Source organism: Podarcis filfolensis, assembly GCF_964270895.1.
Source record: "Podarcis filfolensis genome assembly, chromosome: 1".
NCBI classification, from domain to species: Eukaryota; Metazoa; Chordata; class Lepidosauria; order Squamata; family Lacertidae; genus Podarcis; species Podarcis filfolensis.
In genome coordinates this window covers 113,015,687-113,024,385 of record NC_139604.1, presented here as the reverse complement: position 1 = coordinate 113,024,385, position 8,699 = coordinate 113,015,687, and positions in this window count along the sequence as shown.

Sequence of the window (8,699 nt, the reverse complement as noted above, 5' to 3'; positions counted from 1 at the left end):
CTTCAAGGAAAGCACAGAAGGCTAGAAGAACAAAGTTGGATTCCCTTGGAGTCATAGGATGCTATCCTTAAGAAAGGAGCTTCAGAGGAATGTTTTGCCAACAGAAATTCATCAGGTGCCTTCTGTTTTAATCTTTAAACATCATCTGAAAACCATTCTGTCACTAAGTTTATCCAGGCATTTAAGAAACTATCTATCTGTAGTAGTTAATTGATCCCTAATTTTATTTTATTTTTAATTTCACCATTTAATTTTTTTACATGGTTTTTATTGTGCATACATGTGATTGTTGTAAACTGAAGGTGTATGAAATAAAGATATAAAAATACAAGAATGCAATGAAGGCAGACAAACTTTTAGATCTGACAACAGAACACAGTACAGGAAAGCAAGGTGAGATCTGGAATAAGCAAAGGAAGTCCCCTGGAATCAAACAGAGTCTAGCCAAAGTAAATGATCAAGATTCTAAGCCCTCCTTTTTGCCAAAGGCACATAAATATTTCATAAAAACAACCCTTTGCTGAAAAAAGAGTCAATTCAAAGAAAATGCAAAAAACAAAAGATGCAAGAACATCAAAGCAAACAGTAAAAACAGGCTCTGTAGCATTGCTCTGTAGCAAGGTAAAATATTCATCTGCTTTATACATTAGAAATACAGCAGCAGGGAAAACAAATGATGCTCAAAGTTGAAAATATAATGCCGATTGACAATGATCGTGGATGCTTCCCACCTAAATTGAATATTATGCTTGTGGTGATGAAGCCTCTCAGCATAAGGCTACGAACAGCAGCCTTGCAGGAAAAAAATTGAAACCCCCCCCCCAACATTCATGATATAAAAAGGTACAGGATTTCAGCAGGACATTGCAGGCTATGTACAGAATGAAACAGTGTGACATCTCCAAAACTCTTGCTGAAAGTTGGAATCCAACAACATCTGGGAGGCCACAGGTTTCTCATCCCTGAGGCAGACAGAAAGAGGGATGTTATGTATTGAAGTTCTCACCCTGGTCACCAGGAGCATTGTGTATATAGTTTTCACTCAGGCCCACCTAAGTTAATTTAGGCGGGAAACCCTGGGGTGTCGCTGCTACAATGTTGACAGCCGGCTGCCTATAAAAGCAGGCCGGCTGAGCTGTTTGCTGTTCAGTTCAGTTCCAGCTTACTATAAAGAACCACTTGGAGAAATCTCTGTGTCGACTGCTATGTCCACCCACAACTTAATAAGGGACTTGAGCTTTTTATAGGTGTCTGCCCAGGGGCATAGCGTAGAAAGGGCCAGGAGGGCCGTAGTCCCGGGAGCATGATTTTGAGGGGGAGCAGCCAGGCACCCACACGCAGGGATCCCCGCCAGGGGTCTCTGGGCCCTGAAGCCTGGGCTTGCCTTGCCACCGCCCCCCCAACACCCTCGCTGAATGGCTGCTTGGTCAGTGTTGGGGCGATGTGCCTGTCAAGGGCCAGGTCAGCTGGCTGACCGGGCTCCCCCCGGTGCGGGTGGGCAGGTTGCGCAATGCGGCGTGGCCCTGTCAACCCTCCCCATTCATTTCAATGTAATTATATTCCAAAAGGGATAATTAAGACCACAGCCTCAGAGCTAAATGCTGTGGAGCTGCTACAAGAACACCATATCTGATTCCTGGGAAAGGAAGCAGAGCTACCTTTCAATAATAATAATAATAATAATAATAATAATAATAATAATAAATAATAATAATAATTATTTATTTATACCCCGCCCATCTGGCTGAGTTTCCCCAGTCACTCTGGGCGGCTTCCAACAAAACACTAAAATACTATAACCTATTAAACATTAAAAGCTTCCCTAAACAGATGTTTTCTAAAAGTTTGGTAGTTATTTTTCTCTTTGACATCTGGTGGGAGGGCATTCCACATTGCGGGTGCCACTACCGAAAAGGCCCTCTGCCTGGTTCCCTTTAACTTGGCTTCCCGCAGCGAGGGAACTGCCAGAAGGCCCTCGGCGCTGGACCTACCCTTGATCCAAAGTCCCATTGAGCTAATGCATAGGATCGTAACACCCACCTATGATTCTAGACTTTCAAGAGTCTCCTGGAACTCAGTGGGACTTATTTCAAAGTGAGCATTGACAGAATTTCACTGTAAATGTCTTAATAGTGAAAAATAGTGTGCTCGGTTGAATCTCTTTCACTTCACACACAAATATGCCCCTGGGCATATTTGCCTGTAATTTGGCAGGAAGGGATTTCATACATTTTGGCCAAAAGAAGGGAAAGTTAAAGCTTTATTTTACACAGAACAGCTCAGAACTCAGATTAGGTATTGGAGAGAGCACAGAGCAACTAAGAAACAGTTAAGATTTTTTTTAAAAATGCACAGGTAGTCAATATTAGGTGTATTATCTTTAATGACATGCTTTAACGCTCTGTAACATTTCTTGATTCACAGCGCTATTAAGACAATGTGCAAATGCGTCTGATGACAAGAGTTCAGTTTGTTAGGATTTCATGAATATTTCATTGCCACATGTCAGGATACTGAACAGGCTAAATAACGTTTATATTCTACCTTTATTTCTTTAAGCACATTATTATAAGCACCGCGGTGTTTTTTTATTTATTTATAAAAAAAGACATAGTCATATCTTGTGTGCATTGCAAGGGTGTTTTGTTCCTCTGATCAGGGGCATACTTAGGGGTTGTTCAGGTTGGTCCCCCCACCAAGGGTGCAGGGCAAGGGTGGGGGCACAAAAATCTTGCCTTTCCACTCTGGGTCTGAGTAGGTAGGAGCTCACCCGTCCATCTGTGCAATCCCCTGGGCTTCTCCTCTGAAGAGTCTCTGAGCCCTTTAAGGAACATAGGCCTATCTGGAGATGCCAGGGATTGAACCTGTGGCATTCAAAATAAATGCTCCATCACCCAGCTACAGCCCTTCTAGTGTCAGCAATCCTGCATTTCCCTTGTTCCCTAAAGGGCTCGGAGACTCTGCTCTGCTCAAGGATTCAGGCAACGATTTCATCCACCAAGCTCATGCAACATCAACTCCCGGTTGTCATTCCACCCCCATCATTTGGCCTGGACGCTGAGGTCCAGCTCCGAGGGCCTTCTGGCGGTTCCCTCACTGCGAGAAGCAAAGTTACAGGGAATCAGGCAGAGGGCCTTCTCCGTAGTGGCTCCCGCTCTGTGGAACGCCCTCCCATCAGATGTCAAAGAGATAAACAACTATCTGACGTTTAGAAGACATCTGAAGGAAACCCTGTTTAGGGAAGTTTTTTTTAATGACTGATGTTTTGATGTATTTTTAATCTCCTATTGGAAGCCGCCCAGAGTGGCTGGGGAAACCCAGCCAGATGGGCAGGGCATAAGTAATAACTTCTCCTTCTCCTCCTCCTCCTCCTCCTCCTCCTCCTCCTCCTCCTCCTCCTCCTTCTTCTTCTAGCTTCCCACTTCCCACTTCCCATACTTTAACAATCTTCCCAGGGCTGTCGCATGCAGCACAACAACAACTACATTCTGCTTAATAATATATTGGGGGGCTGATTTCAATCTCACACATAAACTGCAAACACCAGCTCTAATTGTTTCAGAGAGTCGAAGTTAAAGAGTGTACTGTTGTCAATCAGCGCATCCCAAAATTTGAGGCTGTGGGCGTTGATGGCTTTGCAAAAGGGGTTTGCATGCCCTAACTAAGATGAGCTTGCGGTATGCTACAAAATTAAAATTCATACCCAAATGCTGTTCTGTTGCCAAATTCAGCTGGATAAAAAGATAATCAGAAAGCTGCAGAGACAAACACGCAAGCAGTTCTCAGGGGACAAGAGATGTAACTGAGTGAGATATCCCTGGGGAGAAACAATTGTGAAAGTGCCTCTAAAACTTTATATTGACTAGTGCAGGAATATTACAGCTAATAGAGCGTGTGACGTGATCTTCATTTAATTACTACTGATAGCTCATGATATGTGTTTTTCTTCCAGATGAAAAACAAAGTTGCAATTAGGAATTATTTTGTACTGCAAGCGAATGAGTAAGAGTCATTTCTTGCTCTAGAGAGCTTTTATGTGAACAAAGTAACAATGTCTATTATGAAGAGTTTGGGCTATAGGGCGTCAAGAACATAACAATTCACTGAGAAGAGAGAAGGTTTTATGGCTTTGCCATCCTCTGGTCCCTGGGCTGGTGACCCAGGTCTCCCTCTGGCTTCTGTGTTGTCCAATCCAGAGAGGTTGATCTGATGTTGGATTTCTCCTCTCTACTACTGTAGAAACCAGTGGTGACTGGTGCCTATTGGGACTGGGAGGGTGGAAGGCTGCAAGGCCAACAGAAGGTGGAGCCAGAGCCAATCTCAGGCCCAATCTGATGCCTGATCCCTCCTCTCCGTGGCTGCAGAAAGCTCTGTAGCCCTTGCTCTAGCAACATCAGAGCTCTGGTGCAGTAGGCCTGGGGTGGATCAGGAATGCGGAAAGTGTGGACTGGAGCGAAGCATGAATCCACAGGGCCTGTAGCCTCCAAAGCACTCCCTGCAACCAGGGAGATAGCTGCACCAGCCCCAGAGCTGGCAGATAATTTACCTCTCATCAATTGTAATGGGAGAGAAATGGTTAAAAAAAAAGCCCAGAAAAGGGCACAGGAGCACAAAGGCATTGGATGAGGTGATTTGTCTGCCTTTGGTCTTCCTTCCCCACCACTTTAGGATTGCAACCTTAATTACTTGATTCAAGCCAAAGATGTTATCTGAAGCCACTTGATGTAGTTTTGTGCCTGAGTTTCTGCAGGAAGTTTGGGCCTAGTCCTTTTTTGGGTGGGAGACCGCCTTGGAAACATGTGCACTCTGCTCTGAGCTTAGAATTAAACTTGCTATAAGGATTGTGCTATAAGGCCCAGAAGAATAGATGCTTTTGAATTATGGTGCTGGAAGAGACTCTTGAGAGTCCCATGGACTGCAAGAAGATCAAACCTACCCATTCTGAAGGAAATCAGCCCTGAGTGCTCACTGGAAGGACAGATCGTGAAGCTGAGGCTCCAATACTGTGGCCACCTCATGAGAAGAGAAGACTCCCTGGAAAAGACCCTGGTGTTGGGAAAGATGGAGGGCACAAGGAGAAGCGGACGACAGAGGATGAGATGGTTGGATAGTGTTCTCAAGGCTACCAGCATGAGTTTGACTAATCTGTGGGAGGCAGTGGAAGACAGGAGTGCCTGCCGTGCTCTGGTCCAGGGGGTCACGAAGAGTCGGACACGACTAAACAACAACAACATAAGGCCCAGATCATGCACACAGTTACACTGAGGCCAATTCATGGACCACCATCAACGTTCTTTCTGCCACAGGGATAGGAGGCAATGAATGCTGTTTTACCACGTCCCAAAGCATTATAAATTAAGTTAATGTTGCATGTGTATATTGCTACATTCACATCCATTATTGAATAACTACGTCTTTAGTTTCAATCAGCCTCTGATTGCAGCGCTATCACGAGGTAGCGGGGTTGACATAACTGGTGTAATGATGTTTACTGTTGATAATGCAAAATGAATTGACTTGATTACTCAAATCAGACATCACCTCCCTTAGCCACAAATCCTCTCTACACCTGTTTTGGCAGCTGCTGGTGAAATGCCATGCTCATGGGTGACACTTCTGCCACTGTTCGCACAAAGGTAAGAAATTTTCTGGAACTGCTTATGAAGGAGTTCTAGGTACATGAAGCTAGAGCCAAAGATTTACTGTAATTCGTTAAGCAAAGTGCTTTGGATCCTTCTTTGCCATCCAAGGAGGAATAATGTTCAATATGGTAGAACTGGTTAAGATGCAGACAGTTCACTCTAGTCATGGAAAATAATATTTGGGGTATAGAGAGCCTTTAACTAAAGGGAGACAATGAAAACATAAAGCCCTTCTGGGTGAGAACCACACTGGGAGCGTCCGCAGTACCCCAAGGGAGAGGTGGAGTAAGGCCCCTGGATGTTTGAAGACTGTGTCTTGATCCAAACTATTGGAAATTGATGCATCATTTGGAGTGTGTGGGTGTTTCGTATACTAATTTCTTATTTCTCTGTTAGGCATTATTCTCTTTCCTGTTTAGTTTAAAGCTGCTAAATTAGATTGGTTTAGTTGTATTGTTTTATACAAACTTGTACGAATTGGGTTGCTTGTATTTACTTATTAATATTATTATTTCTAATAGTTTCACACACACATATATAAGTTGTATACAACCCTTCATCCAAAAATCTCAGGGTGGACCACAGCATAAATATATGTATCTAATTGTATTATTTAATTCTTCACCTACTATATTGTAAACCACTTTGGGCACAATTTTGTGGGAAAGTGGCATACAAATAAACATGATGATGATAAAAACCCTTATTTTCTAGGTAGTGCTGCTGTTAGGGCAGAACTTTGGGGGGCAGAAGCCCAGGATCTCACTCAGCAAAATGAGCCACAGGGTCCCCAACCACAGCAAGTCTGCCTTGCCATATTTTGAACTAAGTGAAATAATACACATAACCATTTAAAGAGTCACCCAGTTCCACAGGATCATTAAGTCCAGAGTCCAAAATTACCTAATTGCACCACTACACTCAAGCTACTAGCAGATTCGAGGGGTTTTTTCCAGCAAGACCATGGCATGACGAGGGTGGAAGAGAAGGGTTGATGCCACCACATGTGCCATGGTACCAATTCTGCTTGCCCTTCCCCTCACAGATGATAGTGGGTGTAGTGGGGCAGAGAAGGTGGAGGTGGTGGAGACACAACCAAGGAAGTAACTGGTCTAGGTGGGAGGTAGCATCCAGGTGCCATTGACAACAGACACAATAGTGCCCACATTCTCCTCCCTTCCTTAACATGCACCTCCCATCCAGAATGAAGGCAACGTGAAGGAAGGGACAGAGGACAGGGAGTGGCTAGGTAGAGGAGGGCAAATTATTTTTTATTTGTCAAGGTTGTTTTACTTCTTCACCACCCTCTTCTGGCACAGAGAAAGTTCACATGAGAAAAAGTGGCACAGTACAGCTCTGAGTTGATGGAAGACTTGGCTGTTAGAAGATTCTGGGTTGGAGGCAAACATCAGGGGCAAAGGGCAGGTGTTTTTTTACTTCATAACCCTTAAAAAAACCTTTTTGGCTTTTATAAACAAGGATCACAGGAGTAATAAATGATACAAATAAACAGACCAAGTCTTCTCATGTCATTTGCATATCGCAAAAATAGGGTAATAAATTTGCAGTGGTATCTACAACATACGGTTCCTTATTAGGGGTCAATGTATAAGTTCTTGATTTGTGAATTGCTTTAAACAAAAGCAAAGGGGAAACAGGATAGAACAGAGTTAACAGATAACATTCAACATTGCATAGCTAAACGCCTAATCAGGAGCCCTGGTGCTTGTGCTTAGATTAAGTATGAGTAATAGCCATTTTCCCTCTTACGTCACCAGTGAAACAATATAAAGTGTTGGTACTTCACAACAATGTTGCCGCATGCAACACTTTTCTCAACCCACAGAGCAAGTCGATTCAATTTGAAAACTTGACATAACATTCCATCATAAAAAGTGTTGTTGTTTCTGAACAAAAAAATACCTCTCTCTTTGTGTTTGCATGTGCATGTTTACCTCTTTCTTTGTAATTAATTGGAGAGATAGCAGAGTGTTTACCAAGCACTACCAGTATATTGATACACAGTTTTCAAACGCCCTTTGATTCTGAATGTCAGGCTTAATTAAGTTGCTTTGATGCAGTTTCTACAGAGGGAGGCCTAGTTTCCAACCTTGTCTTAGGGTCAAAGTTTGGCAAACTAATATCAGTGTACTGGAAGAAGCAAAGATCACCAGTGTCGAAGCAATGATTCTTCAACATCAACTTCGTTGGACTGGTCATGTTGTGCGGATGCCTGATGATCGTCTTCCAAAGCAACTACTCTATTCCAAACTTAAAAATGGAAAGCGTAATGCTGGTGGTCAACAAAAGAGGTTTAAAGACGGTCTCAAGGCAAATCTTTAAAAATGTAGTATGAACACTGACAACTGGGAAACACTGGCCTGTGAGCACTCCAGTTGGAGAACAGCCTTTACCAAAGGTGTCATGGGCTTTGAAGACACTCGAACTCAGGACTCAAGGGAGAAATGTGCTAGGAGGAAGGCATGCTTGGCAAATCCACACACTGATCAACTCCCGCCCAGAAACCACTGTGGAAGGATGTGTGGATCCAGAATTGGCCTCCACAGTCACTTACAGACTCATTGTTAAAACTGTGTTTATGGAAGACAATCTTACTTGGCTATGAGTGATCGCAGAAGAAGAAGAAGAAGAAGAAGAAGAAGAAGAAGAAGAGGGTTAAAGGTAAAATTAATTTGGTGTCTCAATTTAATACCCCAACCTTACATCACCAGAGCCATTTTTAATTTGAAATAATGTCTGGTCTCAGTAATAACAAAGTACTAGGGCAGGGACTTGTTAGAAAGTCAACTGGACTGTCAGTTTGCATTTCTTAGTGCAGAAAGTGCCGTATTGATCTGATGTGTAAAGATCTTTCCTATTCTAATTAATCCACGAGGGTTCTGGAAGCTTCTCTGTGTGAAAGAAACAAACAGAAGGTTCATAATGTTTGGGTTATTCCTTTAAAGAAGCTGAATACAGCTGGTTTAAACTGGTTCTCTTATCTCTTTCTCTCAACGTCATGCTGACTATAAAAGGAAGGCCAGAAGGAGCCTGGGT